Here is a 19445-nt window from a genome sequence, read left to right on the forward strand (position 1 = left end):
AGCAGACCACCCCCCCAACAACACGTATGGGAAGCCTCCTGCATATCAAAGACTGTGCTCAGTTCAGTATGGGAGGTACAGACAGAGGAGGCTGGGAGGCCACGAAGACAAAGAACACTGCTGTTGGTGAGGACGGGGGGGATGTCCCCCTTTCTGTGCAGAGACAAACAACCATCCATTATCATCACTCCTCTGATTCTCTCTAGAGCTTCTAATCCACAAATGCACCCTCAGAAATCTCTTAGTCCTATATATCATCATCATCATCATCATCATCATCATCATCATCATCAGGCACAGAGAGGTTAAGTCACTTGTCCAAGGCCACACAGCTCATAAGTAGAGCCCTGAACACAGGTCTCCTGACTGGAAATCTGAGACTCTTTCCTGTGTCAGAATACCCTTTGGAGCAAGGTTTCTCAGTGTGTGGTCTAAGGATCACCTGTGTCAAAATCATCTGAGCCTTGCATGTTGTTTGTGAGAAATGTGATCCCTGGGTCCTGGTCCAGATCTACTGAACCCAATATTTGAGGGATGGGGCCAGAAATTAACATTTTAATTCTGCTTTTCTCCCACCTGCAGGAAATGCCCAGTGAAACAGAAGTGCATTGAAGTTTGAGAGCCCAACCCCCTCTCTACCCGCCATCGATAACACAGGTTCCAACCAAGCAACCAGTTGGCCCCTACTGCATGCATGTTCCGTGCCATGCAGCCGAGAACAGAGATGTGCACGAGGGGGACTGGAGGACCGAGTGGGCAGCCCACGATGGAGTCCAGCTTTGCTACAGGATGGCGCCTCCTAAAGGGAAGCCCTACAAATGGTCACCTTCACAGACGGAACCGAGTAGGTGTTGTCCTGGTAGACGTGTCTCCAAGTGTGACAGGCCACCCGCCAGTACCCAGCCAGGGCCTAGCATACAGCTAGAGCTCAACAGCACTTTGTAAACGAATACGCTGCTGGCCCAACTTTGCCATGACCAATGCCTTCCCCTTCCTGCCAACTCTCCTGTTGTCTCCTACCGCATCTCGGGACAGAACGAGGCAAGGGTGATTTCCCTACAGGAAATTTCCACGGGAAGGAAAAACAAAAGGAAGCACCACTACGGAATCAAGACACCAACTCTGAGAATCTGAAAACAAAACTTTGCATTTGATTTAAATAAAGCCAGAAGCCCAGCCGCAAAGTTCTCTTCATTGAACGAAGGAGTTCAGATCCAATAAGGAGGTTCTCGGAGTGGCGGGGAGGGATTTCTCACCTGCAGACAAATCCTCTTCCCACCAGCCCCCCGGGGGTCCCCCACCCCCACCTTCTCCACTGCCCAGGGTCACTGTGCACCCTGCCAGGGGACTTCTCCCTGCTTTCCCTGCTCACCACTCCTCCCTCCCTCCCCACCTCGGCCCACACCGCCACCCACTCCAATCTGCCTGCTCTGGTCCCTGCCCAGGTCTACCAGGACTATTCAGGACAAAGTCCTGCTGGACATGGACGGGAGCCTGGTCAGCACTGCTGACTGCATGACCTCACGCAAGCCCCTTGCACATTCAGGGCATCAACTCCGCATCAGGATTACATCAGCGATGCTCAGGGTGGGGTCCCACATGCTCACTCGCGATCCCCTTACACGGTACAGAGATGAAGTGTTTAATTTTAGTAGTTAGGTGTTTATTTTAATTTGCATTAGAAATAATAAAACTTGCATGCCAAATCCATGACTTCATAGATATTACTGCTAATAAGGCTAAATTAAAAAATAATGAATCAAATACAAAAAATACAGTATGAAAAATAGAGCATAGACCTGGCAAAAATTCAATCTGATGTGGGAGTGCTAGGAATTGCTCTGTTCCTTCCAGGTAGAACATTCTAGATTCCACAGTTCCCACGAAAGAGAAAGAAAGAGAAATTCTACCTCCTATTCTTTGTTGGTGCATTCCCAGCCCAGAAAGCCTTTACGCCTCTTCCCTGCCCAGCCACCCTTAGCCTTGAGGGCCCAACTCAGCTTGACTCCACAGTCCCAGACTCCTCAGAGCCCCTGGACAGCCAGCACCTCTCCCTCAGGGACTAGTCTCCACTGTGTTCCCGGCTCTCTCTTCCCGGGAAGATAGTCTCAGCTCCATGACGGCAGGTGGTGACCCCAGGGCCTCTGAGCTGGACTGCAGACTGGTCTCTGCTCTTCCTGAGCAGCCCACATGAGTCCCAGATGCCATGGGGAGACCTGCTGGGCACCCAGCCCCTGACAGGTCCAGCCCCTCTCCAAAGGGAGCCCCCCCACCCAGGGGGAGACAGCTGGTGTGGTTCAGCCTCCCCCAGCACACAAGGCTCGGGGAGCCACTTCCTAGCCCACATCTGGTGAGCCGGACAACAGTTACTCTTTCCACTGCAAGCACAGCCCCTGGCCTGGCACCTGGGATGGGCTGAGCCAGGCCTGTCGATAATGGCCCAACACTACACTCCTCCCCAGTGCAGGCTTCACTGTAGGGTCTCATGGGTGCTGTGAGGGGAAGGGTAACAAGAACCAGACTGGGAGCCATGGGCTGCAGATGCAGGGCCATCCTTGCTGCTGCCTAGCTGTGTGACTTGGGCAAACCACTTAACCTCTGTGAGCTACCTCCATCTGCTCTTACATAAAGGAGGCTAATAATCCCCACTACCTCCAAGAGTGTGGAGGAGTCAATGCCAAGATGCCGTGACATGCATAGCACGGCCTGGCACCCCTCTGGATGCTCACTTAACAGAGCGGAATATGGGGCAGAAGAGGAAGGGCTGGGCTTTGTGCAGCCCCTCAACCTCTACTCCCTGCTTATTCTGAATCCCCCAGAGGCCTGCAGGTTCAGGGGTGGGGCCTGCACCCAGGTCCTCAGGGCTTCTAGCCTGGGTCTGCCATGGGTGGGGGGATCCACACGGGCCTCCAGAGAAATGCCTAGTTCCAGAGCTCCGGTAACATTGAGACCAGCTGACCTGACAGGCTCTCCGGAACCCTCCCTACAACACCCATGTTTCCCTGGGTGGAGCCCACTGGTGCTGGATATATACCTGGATCAATCTTCCCATCTGACTTCACCTCTTCCTCCTCCATCTCTCCTCCACTCTTTCCCTACTCTCTCCCCCCACCCTTCCTGCATTGTCCCCCCTCTTTGCCCTTTCTTCCCCTCACCCCATCTCCCCACTGCCCCATTCCCCAGAGCGTATGTACACAAAGAAGCATTTGTGGTCAAGGCTCCTAGTAGGCGCACCTGTATTCTCCTTGAACATAACCCATTGGTGCCCCTCACAGCCCAGCATCCTGGGGGCCTGAGCCCAGCCCTGGGGCGTGGGGCCTGCACTCAGCAGGCCTGTTCTTCCAGTGAGCCTGCATCCTGAGCTTGGGCCCCAGCAGGCCCTCGACGATGCCAGCCCGCTTCCTAGGAGGAGAATTTTTCCAAGGGCTTTGTTCTCAGCAAGCTCGCTGCTGGTGTCTTCCCACTGGTGAGTCGGCTGGGGCTGGATCTCTTAGCTGGGCCTTCGGAAGGGCCCTTGCCGATCGTGGTCCTCATCACTGGGCCTGCAGCCCCACCCCGCACGGGCCCACAGCAAGTGCACGGCAGAGTGCTGGACCCTGGGTTTCCACTCCCCACTCGGACTCCTGCTAACCTTGGAAAAGACGCTTTGCCTCTCTGAGCATCAGGTGCTCCATTTCTAAAATGAGATCCATAATTTCTGATTTTATGTGGTTGTTTGAGGAATCAAAATGAGATAACATAGGTGCAAGTCCCATTCACGATGCCACCGCTGTTCCTGTGGGCCCAGGCCATTGAGGGGGCCCAGGAGAGCATGGGCACATATCCTGCTTTCAAATACGGAGAAGATAAAGCCCCTACCTGACACGTTCGTGGTGGTAGGACAGTCGCTTGGTGGCAAACAGACTGCGGAACAGAAGTGCTATGGGGATGGGAGGTCAGGGAAGCAGGGGATCAGGGTGGGCTTCATGGGGTGGGGGCCGTCCACCTGTACCAGGCACCCAGAGAGCACAGGGCTGCACACAATCCCCGTGGGGGAGCTCCGGCTGTCCTTGTACAGGGTGGGAAACACCCAGCCCAACTTCAGATAGTTAGCGAGCACAGGGGCGACTTGAACCTGGTCTTTCTGACTCTGCAGCCTAGATCAGGTTTTCTCAAACCTTTTATTATGAAAGATTTGAATACATAAAAATAGTTGGGGGAATGGTAAAATAACCACCCAGCACCTAGGTTAACCGTCATTAACATTTTGCCACGTTTCTTTTTCTCTCCGCATGTTTCAGCGCACGCGCGCACATGTGCATGTCTGTCTCTTTTCTTCTGTGGAATCATTTGAAAGGAGGTTGCACACATGACTCTTGTCTCCTATTACACCTGCATGCATTTCCTACAAAGGAGGACAATTTCCTACATTACTATTATCACGTCTAAGAAAATTAACAATTCCTCAATCCCATCGAAGACCCAATCCATACACAAATGCTCCAAAATGCCTTTTACAGCTATTCCATATCGTGAACAACCAGGACGGGGAGCCACGGGTTAGTCCCATGGGTTTCATTTGGTGGTGATCTCTCTTTTGCCTCCTTTCAATCTAGAACATTCCCATCACCTTTTTTTGGTTTTCTGTTGTTGTTGTTGTTTTCTTTCTTTTTTTCTTTTTTGTGGTATTGACTTTTTGAAGACACCAAGTCAGCTGTGTAATAAAACGTCCCAGCGACCTGTCTCATGTTGCTTTGTGACACCTTCAAAGTCATTCCCGTATTCCCTGTAAACTTCAGGAGTCAGGTGTAAAGCTTTTTATTCGATTCAAGTGAAAGAGGACCCTGTTATTCATCGCTCGGCTTTGGTGGGGGCGAGGATGGAGAGGAGAAGGCAGAGAGAACGAGTCACATGCACCTGGTCCGACTGGTGGCAGGGAGGGATGGGCTGGGTGCACTGAGGGTCTGGAGGGCGGTGGACAGAAGGCTGGAAGGCCTGGGAGGCCGGATCAGGCACCGACACGCACTGTGGACCCAAGCAGGGCGACTGCAGGCCCAGAGGGCTGACCTTTCCACCCGCAGTTCCCAAGGGGCTGACTTCACTCTGAGATCAGCTGGCTGCGTGTGGGGGCAGGGAACAGAAAGCACTCCGCCCTCTGCCAGAGGAGGAGGCCATGCCGAGGCCGGGATGCAGCAGATGCCCAGACCTCAAAGCGAAGTCAGTGTGGCAGCCAAGAGATGACCTAGAACCTGGCCCTTTGCCTTTTACCCCATGCCCCCAAGCACAGCCTCGATCCTGGTGGGTTGTCCCAGCTAATTCTAGTGAGGGCGGACACATTCTCTCTCTCTCTCTCTGAACCTTTCAGGAACAATCAGCACAGACTGAGATGCATTTAGCTCCCTACAAGGGAGGACTTTCTTAATGGTTACTGCTGCTTGAGGTGGTAAAGGAAGCTGCCTTGAGAGGTAATGAGCTTCCCATCCCTGGAGGGGTTCGAGATTCTGGTGGATGACCTCTGATCAGGGTGGCGTGGAATAATGGATGGGACCAGCCCATCTTCTGGCCCCAAGATGAGATCACAGAGCTCCTCTATGAAAGGCATTGTGTTGTCATAGAAAGGGGCGTGGGGGCCAGAGTGCCCAGCGAGGGTCCTAGTTCTGTCACCCTGGCCAGGGCAGGGAGCCTGATGCCATGGCAGCTGGGCAGTGGTGACCCTGAATGACAACCACTCTCATGGCAACTGCCATCTCCCCCTAGGGTGTCCCAAGGGCTGATTAGTGCTACTTATTCTAAGCTTTAGGTGTGTGTTTTTGCTCTCCTGTTACTAGCTTAGGGGTTACCTGATCATCCAACCCCTGCTGTGCACCCCACCCCAGGCCTGGTCCTGGACTCCTGTCTAGCAGGACCCTCACAGTGACGCCGGTTGAATAAACTCTCAGTATGGTGGCAGGGCGCAAGCCGAGGTCAGGCGCAGCTGCCCAGCTCCCCGGATGGGACAGGCTGGCGTCTCCCTCAGGAACCTCACCCCAGGGCTGTGACTTCAGCTTCCTGAAGTTTCGAGCTGCCTTCTCAAGCTGATGTCCCACTCCTGCCCATAGGATGAGGGTCTGGTCCTTACTCTCCCCCACTAGAGCTTCTGGGTCCATGCCCTTCCTTGCAGTGTTTGTCCTAGCAGTCATGCAGCCCGCATGTTCCCTGGGCCCCTTGTCGCCGGGAGGCCAAGGCCCCTGAATGCAGTACAGCTCTCCTTGCTGCGGACGGCACAGTATCTGCAAGGGGACCAGTGCCTGCAGAACGGCCCCAAGAAGCCCACCCATGTCATAGCCATGACCCAGTCTAGACACCACCTCGTTCACCTCCCTCCACCCCAGCTAACCAATGCGCAGAGCTGGGCGGGTACTATAACCTCACCGCAAATATAGTGCAGATGTGATGACTTCGAGGCTCAGAGGTGTTACGAGACTAGCCCGAAGTCCCAAGCTATGAACGTGCCAGAGCCAAGACCAGCCAAGACCTTTTGACTCTTAGTCTACAGTTCTTTCCAAGATGATACACATCTTCTCTTCCTTTGGCCTCTCCCTCAACTTCTATCCCTTCACGCCGGCTCCATATAACACAGGGCACACTACCGAAGTGTCAAGAAACCATCGAGTAGGCAGCGTTTGGGAGTCAGAAAGAATCCAGAGGTCACTCTCTTGTAATTTGTTAGCTGTGTGACTTTAGACTAGTTACTCAACCTCTCTGGGCATTAGTTTATCTACCCATAAAACGCAAATAATGTCACCCGGCTCACCGGATGCAGGGAAGTGACCAAATCCAAAGTACCCCGCAAGGTCTCAGGCACAGGCTGGGCACGTGCCAAACACTAGTTCCAACCTCTCCCCTTGGCCTGCTGGGAGAGGCTCTGACCTCAGTTAAGTGTTTACTTGGCGAGGCCAGGATCTGCCAGGAGCAGGAGGGGGCTGGGCTGGGCTGAGGGTCAGGAGGAGGGAGGGAGAGGCTCTGGCTTCCAGATGTGCGCAGCTGCTGGGCCGGCTCCCTGGCGGCCCTTCCCTGGGCCCAGCGCCATGCTGGTCTCCCTCTGAGGGGGGAGGGCCCGGAAGGAAAAAGCATTCATTTTGCAGCTGAATGGCCCTTATAGCCTCTTAAGAAATGGAGACTGTCTTTTTTCTCCTTTGAGATAATCACTATGTACACTCCACGTGGAAGCAAATTGTATCCTGTCCTCCGATCCTAAAAATGATATATTGTGGCCAGCGGGTGCATTTTCTAGATGATGATGACTAAAATTCAGTCCTTTAACTGGAACACAAAAATGTACCAGGGCAGGGTTTTTTTTTCCCTTGTCTCTTACTCAGGTGAGGGGGGAAGCTCGTGGCTACATCCCTGGGGGAGGGCTGTCAGCCAGGGAGCCCAGGAGCCCTGTGGCAGCCCATCGGGATCTGTGGGAGAGCCACTTTCTGTCCACGAGCTGCCAGAGGAAGGCTGACCTCTTCCATGTTGTGGGGATCACTAGCTGCATGACGTGGGTCAAGCCACCCTCCTTCCCCTGGCTCAGAGTCCTCCTCGGTGCAATGTGGGCATCAACCGCACCCCTGTCCCGAATCTCTGTGAGGATGGGACAGGAGAGCACAGGGGGACGTGCTTTGCAAATAGCATGCGACTATAACAAGGGGCAGGTCAAGGATCGGGGTCCCTGAGTGACAGCTGCTCACCGGCCCTCCTCCGTCTCTGAGCCCAGGGCTGGACACACGGGAGGGACCCAGCGCATGTTCCCAGACTGGAGGGAGCAGAAGTGACTGTTGCTCGGGGTCCTGCGAAGTGCACAGGCCGGGCGGTCGTACTGACCGTTTCCTTCTCTGTGAGATTGAGGGCTATGGTCTTTCCTTTCAGCGGGGGTACCCTTTCTCTCAACAGAGCATTACTCAGACCTCCAAAGTGCACACAGGCGAAGGTGGAGATGTTTGTGTTCAACTGGAGAAGGAAGCTGGGAGCACCTTCATGCAGTGGTCTGCGACCACACTGTGGAACCCTGGGCCCCTGTGGAGCCCAATTTGAGAACCTCTGGTATGAGGAAAATGCCAGAAACCTGCATTCCAGCTGGCGCAACCCCTCACTTGCTGGGGGCCTTCTACCAATCCCTCCTTTTGCCACAGGAGGTGTTTGGGCCAAATGGCTCACCACACAGCTCCGTCATTTTGTGGTCTAGCCCAGGACACCAAGTTCTCACTGGCTTTCAGGACTCCCGAGAAGATGCTGTGGCCATTTGAGCAACTACCAGCACAGAGACGCTGGACCGCTTGTGTTCTCTCTGACCCGCACTCTGACTGCTGGATTCGCTTGGTTTGGGCCTCCAGAGAGTTCCGTAGGGCCTGCCCCTGAATCCTCTGCTCCCCACGGCACACCCAGTGTCAGCAGGGACCCAGGAGGCAGGAGGCTGGCTCACTGACCCTGCTCCACCGTTAGGCCAGAGCTCACAGCTCCACAGCACGGCCGTGGTCAGGTGACCCACGTTCGTACTCTGGCTCCACACCAACCTGGCATGAGGCCCCGAACCCGTCTGAGACCCTGTTCCTTTTGTCTGTGATGTGACCTGCTCAGGAGGATGCTGCTCCCCCTCCTTGCAATGCTTTGCTCACTTCCTGCAGGTCTTTTCTCAAAGGCGATCTCTCAGTGAGACCCTCCCCAGGCACGTGTCATTATCAACCACACGACGCATCTGACACATCTGGTTGTGCCCTTCTCCGCTAGGATGTCAGCTCCAGGAGGGCAGGCATTTCTGTCTCCCCTGCTCACTGCGGCATGAGCAATGCCTAAAACTGTGCTCGGTACATGGCAAAGACTTAAAGAATGTACCTGCCAGTGGGTCTAGGGCAGGGGTGTGCTGGTAAATGGTTACCAGCCAGCTCGCTGAGGGAGGGGGCGCCCTGGTTGGTAGTATTTACCAGTTTCCGTGGTGTAAATGCTCTCACCATGACTGTGGCATCACTGGATGTGTAGCTGGTCTGGGATTAAACAGCAGTGGAAATCAGATGACGGAAAAAGAGGTAGAGGCCGCAAGGCAGACAGACCAATGGATAGATGGTGTGAGACTCCGTACGCTGTGGGATGTTAACCACTTCCCTTGGTACAGTGTCTCTCAGATCCCTGGTCCTGTGCTTCCCTACCCTGACTGCACACGGGAATCATCTGAGGGGCGTGTTACGAAGGCGCGGATCCATGGACGGCAGCTTTTGAGGATATCTGCTCTAGCCCCTGTACCTAGGAGTAGGCCAAGCGACACCGTCCCATGTGGTAGCTACTAGCTACATGTGACTGATTAATTAAAATAAAATTCAATTAAAAATTCAGTTCCTTAGTTAGACTAACCACATTTTGAGTGCTCACTAGCCATATGTGGTTAGGGGTACCATATTGAACAGTATAGATTACAGACTATTTTCATCCCTGCAAAAAATTCTACTGGACAGCACTGGTAGAACATCGATTAGCCCCGCAAAGTCACATCCTAGCAGAGACTAATCAAACTGAACCTCCATACCCAGTAGTTCCCAGCCAGGATGCAGGGGGATTAAGGAAGGCCATGATCCGGAGTCACCCCAATGACTTTTTCTCCACCCCCAGCAAACGTGGAATGCCTGGGTTCCAGGCCAGCGCCCCCATGGATTCCCAGAGCTTCTCGTGCAAGCCTTTCTCTGCCATGAAAAGGGATCCCTCCCAGCTCTGTCCTGTCTCCCTTATGCTCTCAGAGCAGATCAAAGTGGGAACGAACATGGTTGGGATGGCACCTTCTCAACAGCCTGCAGTTGGGAGGATCCAGCTCCAGCTCCCAAGGATGCTGCCCACTGCCCATCACCCAATGCAAGTCCAGCCAGACATGAAGTCTATTCCTGGAGCAGGCTTCTGCCCTGAATCCCTGCAGTCTTTCCTGTTTTGCTGAGCAGGACTGGACACGTGAGGAGAAGGCTGCCGGCCTGCACTGCTCCGAGCTTTTCAGGAGAGTTTCCCACCTCCCTCAAGATGGCTGCCGAGTGGGGAAGTCTTTCCCGAAGACCCCAGGCTCTGTCCTGTGCTCTCCTTTTCCTGGCTCAGCACACCATAACAATAGCCAATGTTTAAGTGCTCGCTGTGAGCCAAGTATTTTATGTTCATTACATCCTGTAATCCTGATAATAACCCTAGGAAAAGATACAATAATAATTCCCAAGGACAGATGCACCTGGGCTTCTAAGGCCACATAAATGGAGGCACTGGGTCTGAACTCACGTCTGACACCTGGGCTCTACATTACATCTTTGCTCCCCAATCACGCTGGATGGGATGGAGGGCAGGGACTAGGTCTCATTCTCCCTCATTTGTCCAGGGCTTACCATTAGGCTGAATACAGTATTGCTACATGTTTAGTAAATGCACGAACGAGTGAAGGGATGAGGACAGGAATAAGGAAGAGGGCCCACATCACTTCCCCTCAAAGCCTCCAAAAGCCCCCTTGGCACTCCCAGATCACAAACCTTGCCCACCCCCTCCTGGAAATCTGCAGGATCAACAGCCAACTTGTAAGATCCGACCTGGGCAGAAAGCCAAGAGAAGGAAATGTCTGCTTCTCTAGGGGCCCGACTTCTCCTACATGTGGGTGCTGACGTTGAAAGGCTTTTTCCATAGCCTGTCAGAGCAGAAAAGCACCCTTGGGTCCATGAAAATCCAGCCTCTCATTTTATAGACGAAGGCCCAGAAAGGGAAAGTGATTTGTCCAAGGTCACACAGCAAGGTTAGGTGATGCACATCTGCAAGACTCCTGTTGGTGGGGGGTGAGGCGGGGTGAGAGGATAGGGTTGTGTGCAACACGGGGTTGCTCATTTCCTCAACAGGCAGGCCCGGTGGCAGGGTCTGGGGTGGGCAGGCCCTGCTCAGAGAAGCGCCCACCCACCACTGGGGTTCTGAGTTCTATATTCCTCTGCCCAGTGAGGGAGGAGAGCAGGGGCCCAACAGATGGTTTCTATTTGCAGCCACTGAGCCTCGTCTGTGCCAGACTTCTGACCTATTTTGAGGAACTGAGGGCCCCACTGGCTCACGGATGGCCTCCCACTCACACCCCTTAACCCACAGTTTGGCAGGGGACCAGATGGGTGGTTCAAGGCCAGTGGAGATGGGGCGTGGAGGAGGCAAACCTTTGAAAATGAGGCTGGGGTGGATGTCTGCGAGCCTGAACTCCAGAGAAGGGATCCTCAGAAGGTGAGCCCCAGGCCACCTGTCTCAGAGTCACCGGAGGTATCTGGAAATTCACGTGGTTGGGCCCCACTTCCGGCTTGTAGGATCACGCTCTCTGGGAGTGGACCAGGGAATCTGCATTTGAACCGAGCTCCCCAGGTGATTCCTGCTCTTCAGTGTACTATCTGTGGGCCAAGAGCACTGGCATTCTCTGGGGGCTGATCAGAAATGCGCAATCCCAGGCCCCACTCAGGGCTGAAGCAGAATCCAGTTTTGCAAGATCCCAGGTGATCTGCAGAGATGTAAAAGTTGAGAAACAGCGCTTCCCAAACTTGGGTGAGGGCTTGCTAAAGCACAGACCACTGGGCCCCACCTCCAGAGTGTCTGATTCAAGAAGGCCAGGGTGGGGGCTGGGGGCGAGACTCTGCATTTCTAACAAGCTGTCAGGTGATCTGGGGGGACGTAAGTCCTTGAGCTGTGGTGCAGAAAGCACTGTGCCCTTTGAAGCCCTAGTTCTGTGACCTTTCATAAATCCCTTTGCTTTGCTGAGTCTCAGTTTCTGCATCTGTGAAATGGATAAAATTCATACCTTCTCCCTAGGATAGTTGTGAGGTCCCCGTGAAATAGTGACATGTGGGGAGCGTTGTGTGAACTACTATACGAAAGTTATTATATAAATCCATTTGTTCCTTAAAAAGTACTTGAGGTGATCTCATTTGCCCTTGACAGCTATCCTGCCGTAGGGCGAGTCAATCAAAGGGCTGGCCTAACTGTTCCTCCAGGGCTTTACTCTGCATTCCTAGACTGCGGAGCTGCAAGGCCGGGCATGCAGTAAGTGCTCAGTAAGGGCTGGTGGCATTCCACCCAAGACTTCTGGTTCTCAGCCTGATTCTCTTTTCCCCACAATCTTGACTTCTCACATCCTCCTCCTCCATGGCCCTCTGGTCTCTTGCTAGGTAAGGCTGAGCAACTTTTTTTTTTTTTAAAGGTTGTTTGGAAGTTGAGGCTAAAGGCTGGGCTGGGGAGACCCTCCAGGCTCTTCACCTGTAAAATGCTCTGCCTGATGCTTAGGATGATTGGGGATCCCACGTGCAGGGCGCCTGGTCCAGGCCCTCATCGCAGGGCTCCTTCCCCGTGGCGGGATCTGCCATCCAGGCGTCCCCAAGCCAGCGCACTTCAGGGCTCAGACATGTGTGGTCAGACCTCGCATGGCCGATGCTGCTCCTGTCACGGAAAACTCCTGAAACAATGTGTCAGGTGTGCTTGCCAGGAAGGGGGCATTCAGAGGCACTTGTGGGGCAGAGTCCCACGAGCTTTCCTCGGGGCCTGCCGAGGAGCCCTTCCACATGTTGGTCCCTGTGGCCAGGGGTCCTAGGACCACCTACCTCACAGAACAAGACCCTGGCTCCCTGTCACCTGGCAGTGCAAAGACAGGCTGATAAACTGTTGCAGGTTGGCGGGGGAGGGGGGAGTAATGTGGTCACTGGGCCTGGGCCTCCTCCTTCCCGAGAGATAATCTACCTAGATTGCAATCGGGGCGGCCACGGACAAGCAGGACGGTCTGCATGCTACATAGTAGAGTCCGTTAGAGAACAGAGGAGGCCGACCCATCTCTCAGTGTCCCAAGTGAGAACGGGAAAGCTGAAGACCTTTTTATTTTTTTGAAGATTTAGTTCATTTGGGGGAGAGAGAGAGAGCATGCTTGCACGAGCACGAGCAGGGAATGGGGCAGAGGGAGAGGGAGAAGCAGACTCCCCGCTGAGCACAGAGCCTGACGTGGGGCTCGATCCCAAGATCGCTGAGATCCTGACCTGAGCTGAAGTCTGATGCTTAACCAAGGGAGCCACTCAGGCACCCTGAAAGCTGAAGACCTTCATGTTACTGGTAATCATCTTGGGCACAGACGAGGTGGGCCATCAGCTTGCCCACAGAGAAGCAGACACCAGGCCACAGGGACTCACCCTCCCTGAGTGAGAGAGAAACTCTTTCTGTTGCTCCCCCTCCACTATCCCCCCTAGGGATGTGTGTGTGTGTGTGTGTGGTAGGAGTCGCCATTTCCTCCAAGACACTGGAAAAACTTCATCAGCTGGAGGTCTAGAAACTAGAGTGGAAACTTTTTGATGAAACTTAATGTCACTGAGAAAATAAAAAGGGTTTTGTTTAAAAAACCATCTGACTGATGACTCTCTCATGATGTTCTCTACCTTTCACTCACTCATGGCCTTATAAAAAGAACCTACTAATTAATTTAAGACCTGGCAAAGACAGGGGAATCTTCTTGGATCTTTGGCCAATGATTCCCCTATGATAGGCACTGCTGCCCAAACTCTCGAGGGACACGGCCTCATTGTGTCCCACAGGGGCCTCTAGCCTAGCTCCAGAGCTCTGCACAGTAGGGGAGACCCACACTCAGTGGTGATTAGTTCAACCACTCAGCTCCTTCCTTGGAGGGTTTACATGTGAGCTACGGGGAGCCAGCAGTTGGTGGCAGAGGAAGGAGCCACAAGCCCAGAGAAGTGGGATGGAGAAGAGGATATGGAGAAGCATAAAGATTTTATATATTTATTTATTCATGAGAGACCGAGAGAGAGGCAGAGGCAGAGGCAGAGGGAGAAGCAGGCTCCCCGCAGAGCAGGGAGCCCAATGCGGGGCTCGATCCCAGGATCTTGGGATCATGCCCTGAGCTGAAGGCAGACGCTTAACGACTGAGCCACCCAGGCGTCTTGACACAGAGAAGCATTTAGAGGGTCAGTTTTACTTTTTAGATATGTAAGCATCTTTTACTCCTTTGCATTGGCTAACTGTGACCTTCTCCTTCTTCCTCTTGTCGGCATTCATTTATCCAGAAAGGCTTAGGATGGTTAAAGCAGGAATAAAAAAAAAAAATGCAGGTTCTGACATCCAAAATAGGATTTTGCAGCTACACGACAGTCTTAAGAGCCAGACCTAAGAGGCTTTTCTGGACTCCCATCTTCCCCCGTTAGCAAATGAAGAGTCTCCCTTGGCTGACTCTGGTGGGACACCACAGGAAAGGGAAAGCCCACTCCTCGCAGATGGAGATGGAGAATGTGAAGGGAAATCAGAACCGAAGTTCATGTTCAGGTGTGTGTCCTGATTTTCCATACCTCGGGTCAAAATCTCAGGGGCAATGTGCTTGGTAGATGGAGAGGTTTCCCTCCAACTTCTTGGTTAGGATTCTGGAAAGAGGGGCATCTGGGTGGCTCAGTCAGTTGAGCGTCTGACTCTTGATCTCAGCTCAGGTCTTGATCACATGGTCATGAGTTCTAGCCCCACACTGGGCTCCACGCTGGGCATGGAGCCTACTTTACAAAAGAAGAAAGGATTCTGGAAGGAGATCACTATTCAAACAAGATGTGGCCTCCCAGGATTAAGATGGCCAAGGGGAATGGCCAAACAGAGGGGGCTGGGTGTACAAGCCTGAGCTCCCTTCAGCTCCTGGCTGGTGGAGAGAACCTAGCAATCAGTCCCTGTACACCTCTGAGGGAGGACAGGGAAGGTCTAAGAGCCACATGCCACCAAGAAGTTGCTATTGTGAGGGGCAAGCCAACTGCATCAGAGGCCAGGGGCAAGATGGATATGAGACAAAGGCCCAGCTGGGAATGGACCCTGTCAATAGGGCCAAGAAGAAATGGACCATGTCAGTTGCAGAGTTCAGTGGTAGGTGCCCAAAGAATGCTCTGGGATAGGACAGACCAGCCACACCTTAGTGGACAACAGCCAGGACACGTGTAAGGACCAGCACAGAACCAGAGTCCCCCTTCCCCTGACACCTGAGGTCACATAAGCCTCAGCCATCTATATCCACAGATGTCATTTTGAAAAAGAGCCAGAGGAGGAGGAGCTCTGAAAGATAAGCCCTTTGGAATCATTCAAGCAGAAGCCAAATTACCCCGAAGGGGCTGAGCCTTTACCTCACAAGACTATTTAAATGACTGAATCAGACTGACTCCGCTGGACTGGGCTGAATGTGTTTGTTTTATCACCGTGACTCTGTGAGGTGGGCCTTCTGAATGAGAGCACATCAGTTTTGGAGAAAATAAAGAATCTCTATCTTCTCTGCGCGTCCAAGTGTCGGGGCCGCCAGGTAAGGCCGTGAAGGCCGTGCACTGCACACTTGACTTTGTGAATAGCGCCCCCTGGGGTTAGAGAGCGCGGGTTCGTGTGGTGGAGGGTGCTGCCAGTCCCTTCACAAAGAGGAAGAGGCTGCAGAAGCAAGAGGCAGAGTAAGAGCGATCTCATCAGGATCCCCGAGGCCAGGCTTGAGCAGACAAGATAACCCCCGGGATCCTGGGCACTTGCAGATCTGAAACGTCATTCCTGGCTTCCGATGCCTGGTCATGTGGCTGCCCCTGGGAGCCTGCGAGGCCTGCCTGCCGCTCACTCTCTTGCCTCCTATTAGTAACGATAACAGGGTCCGCTTCTAGAACCAACAGAGAACCCACTGCGGCAATGCAGAGGGACACCTATCATCTTTGGCAGCTCAAGAGAAGGGGCTCTCCTCGTGCGGGCATGTCAGGACTTTCTCCAGTGTGGGGTGCTGGTTCCAAGATGATAATGAATTGGCCCCAGTGGGTCCCTGACCACCTTGTCCCCGGGGACTCACCCTCCCTGAGCACCTGGAGCACTGCCTGGATGCAGCCCCCACTTGGCCTGTAGTCCTCCTTCCCAGAGACCTCTTGTTCGATAAAACAGAAACATGCCTACAGCTTGAGTCTTTCTTGGTTGACCTTGTTTTGCTACTTGTAGCCCAAAGCGTCGCAGCTGATAGAAGAAAGGGCAGGGGGTAATGGATGTCTGAGTCTTTGGACACTGCCCATGGCAGGTCTCTGTGAGGGCTCTGTGTTACCCCCACAGTCAAAACCCCAGAGATGGCGAGGAGGCCCAGACAATACCCAGCCCAGGCCTCTGCCAGAGGACGAAGAAAACCAGGACCCCTCCCTTGCCCTCCCAGGGTTTCTCTCCTCTCCCAGCAGAGCTCCTTGGGGTGGGCTGAGGCAGCTGCCTCTTCTTCCTGTGTGCTTGCTGGAAAAGTCGCATGGATCCGGGGGGGTCAGCCGGGAGCGAGAATCAGATTCATAGTGCCTATTGCTACACGCCGTGGAGACTTGAAAGGAGATCCCCCCACCCCCCCTTTTTTTATTCTACTGAAAGCTGTCATTGCTACAGAAAGGAGGAGGAAGAGGGGTGGAGGGGAAAATGAGGTCATGTGTCTACAACATCTGGCCCGGGCCTGGTGGGCGATGAGCAAACACACACCAGCACCCTTCCTCCCCCCTTCCAACACGGCAGCAAAGCGGGTGACAAAACGTGGGCACCGGGCACCTCCAAAAGGGTGGCAGTGCCTTGGGCAGGATACCCTCCCACTGTCCGTCGGGATTCGTGCTTTTTGAGGTACCCTTTCTCCTTTCCTTCACGGTAGTGACACACACACACACACACACACACACACACACTCTGCTGGCTCAAGAGCCTAACCTCCCTGACTCCACAGGGTTAGCATCTTCTTCAGCCCCATCCAAACCTTCCTGATCTGATCCCCACAGGGGCTGCTCCTGGTACGGACACTTCTGCTGGTCCCCATCCACTTTGTGAGCACATTAGGAAGCCCCAGAAGTTGGTCAGTCTTCCATCGACAAGATCCCAGGCTGTGTTCTTTGCTTCGGGGCTTCCAGGTCACTATGGAAACCAAAGCCATGATTCCCCAGGTGCCAGCCCACTGGCAACATCTGACCTCTGCAGACTCATCTCTACAGATAGTCTCTCTAATGCCCCCTCCCCTGGAGTCAAGACCACCCCATGTCTGTAGGGCACTTCTGTGAAAATAAAAAATGGTGCCCCTTCCTTTAGGCAGATGTAGACCCAGATCAGAGCCCACAGCTTGGTGAGTGAAACGTGAGCTGGACTTGCTTCTCTGCCAGGTGCCCTTGTGCAGGGCACAACCTGCACAACTGTACATGGCAGCCATTCATGGAGCCTTTCTAATTACCCTCCCGTGTTTCTGACCTAAATGCTATTCTCAGACATTGACTACTCCAGAACTTCCAATGTGGGGCAGACCAGCTCAGGGGGCAACAACTTCACAAAACACCAAGACCTACTTAGTACTCCCCAGCACAATCCCGTGGTTCACCCAGCACCTTCCGGTAGGTCTCAGTCCCTGGGCTCTTCTCTGCTCACGCTAATTAATGCCATTGCACCTCTATTACCCCCAATTCCAATTCATTCCTCCCTGCCCCATCTGGATGTGAACCACACAGCTATCCCGGGAGACAAGGGGGCGTCCTACCCTCCCGTGTTCTCATCCCACCCGGGTTGAAGGTCTTTCTCTACCACTAACTGGCTACTGTCACAAGTTGTCAGACAAATCAGGGCTATTAGTGGTGCTTCCTCAAACCACAGGAGGTGGCTTGATGTGGGGATTAAGTGAGAAAACGCACGTAGAATGCTCCTGACATTACCTGGCACATACTATGTGCTCAGTACACTTAACTACTGTACAGTCCCTCGACTCAGCTGTTCCCGATTCTTTGTTTTAACCTGGATGAAGCAATATAATGCATGTGTAATGTATCTGACACAGCATTGTACTTGCTATGTGTCAGGTACCATTCTAAGCATTTTGCCAACATTAACTTAATCCTCGTAGCGATTCAGAGCTATACTAGGTGCTATTATCTTCCCCTAATTACAGGGGAGGAAACTGAGGCACAGAGGTTCAGTAACTTGCCCAGGGTCCCATATAGAAGAGGTGGAGGAGAGATCTGAACCCAAGCCTTCCAGCTCCACTGGGTGTATCGCTCAACAAGCAGGCCATAGCACTTCTTGGTGGCTAGTGTGGGAATTAAACGAGATAATGCACCCAACGTGCTGGGCACACAGAAGGCACTCAGTGTTGGTCATTATGTTAGTGTATTGTTATTGCTGAACATTTATGATTGATATTACTCATATGTACAAAGCACCCACCGAAATCAAGCTACCCCTTCTCACCCTTTTTCCCTCCCTGCAGTGCATTTTGGTGGCGGTGGGCAGGAGCCTTGGCACTCTTTGTACAAGGTCTCCTGCTGGGTTTCCAGTTTAGGGGCCAGGAGAGAAGACGGCGGGTATCAAGGGGAGGGTGAATAAAGCCCCCCAGCACAGAGCCCCCTGGAACTTGAGGACACATAGCAAATCAAGTTGGCTCCAATACAGAGAGGCTGGAAGTAAACAGGGCTAGGGAAGCAGATGAAGGGAACAGGCTGCCCCTGCAAGGTTCAACTCAGCAAATAATAACTGAGTTGTCTAATAGAATCCCCTCGGCTGCTTCCTCCAGGAAGCCTTCCTAGATGTCCCAGGCAGATCAACGCCTTCCTTCCCTGGGCCGTCAGAACACTTTATATTTCTAGCGCCGCCCCGCCCATGTTATGCCAACCTTGTGTGAGAGTCACAGCACGGCGAGGCCAATGTCTTGGACTGGAGGCTTCTGGAGCACAAGGACCAGAGCTGTAATGGTGGCATCCCCGTGGGGCCTTACGGTGGAGGCTTAGCGGACACTTGCTGAGTAAGTGAGTGAATGGCACACAGCTCCGGCCCGCCTCGGACCTCTCTTTTCTGTGACCTCCCCATTGCAGAACAACCTCTGAGATGCCAGAGCTGGTGGGAGGCGAGCCACGTGCGGACCCAGCTGGGTGTGGGGGCGATGGGGGACACTGCCACCCCTTCCCCCCATGATGGCGGCTCTGCCTCACCCGGAGGAGGGCTGCCGCATGCCCGGGGCCCCTCTTCCTTCTGCAGCCCTGAGCAAAGCTCCTGCAGTTAGTGGTGAGACTGGGAGTTAACCCAGGCAGCTGGTCCCAGGGCCTGGGAATCTGCATTTTTAAAAGCCCTGCTCAGTGAGAAGGACAAGCCACCAGTCTAAAGGCTTTAGAATGTGAGTCTGGACTCATCTCGAGGTTTTTTCACTTCCTCCAGGACACTGAACACCCCCTTCACCCCTCCCCACAGTGTTTCCAACCTTAAGGCTTAATGACATCGTTCCAACTCCCTGGCCACTGGTGCCGTCTTTCAGCTATTTACATGTTTGTGCAGTTTGGTCTTCAGTCTCCCCTGGGAGCTGGCTTTGGTCCTCCAAGTACATCTGATAGAAAGGGCCAGAAAGCCCCAGAGCCCCGGGCCTCTCAGGCAAAGGGGCGAGCTGCTGGACATAGCACCACAACGTGTCCACCGAAGGACATGGCAAGACTTCCAGTACGATGGAC

General features: G+C 53.6%; 1 protein-coding gene across 3 annotated transcripts in view; it reads right to left on the reverse strand.

The window, feature by feature from the left end:
* The window catches only part of CORO2B (coronin 2B), a 125425-nt gene that overhangs the window by 60709 nt on the left and 45271 nt on the right, over positions 1-19445 (reverse strand). The window lies entirely within an intron of this gene.

The sequence above is a fragment of the Mirounga angustirostris genome, unplaced genomic scaffold (assembly GCF_029215605.1).
Source record: "Mirounga angustirostris isolate CCGP_5_RB_7025 unplaced genomic scaffold, mMirAng1.0.hap1 SCAF_9, whole genome shotgun sequence".
NCBI lineage: Eukaryota > Metazoa > Chordata > Mammalia > Carnivora > Phocidae > Mirounga > Mirounga angustirostris.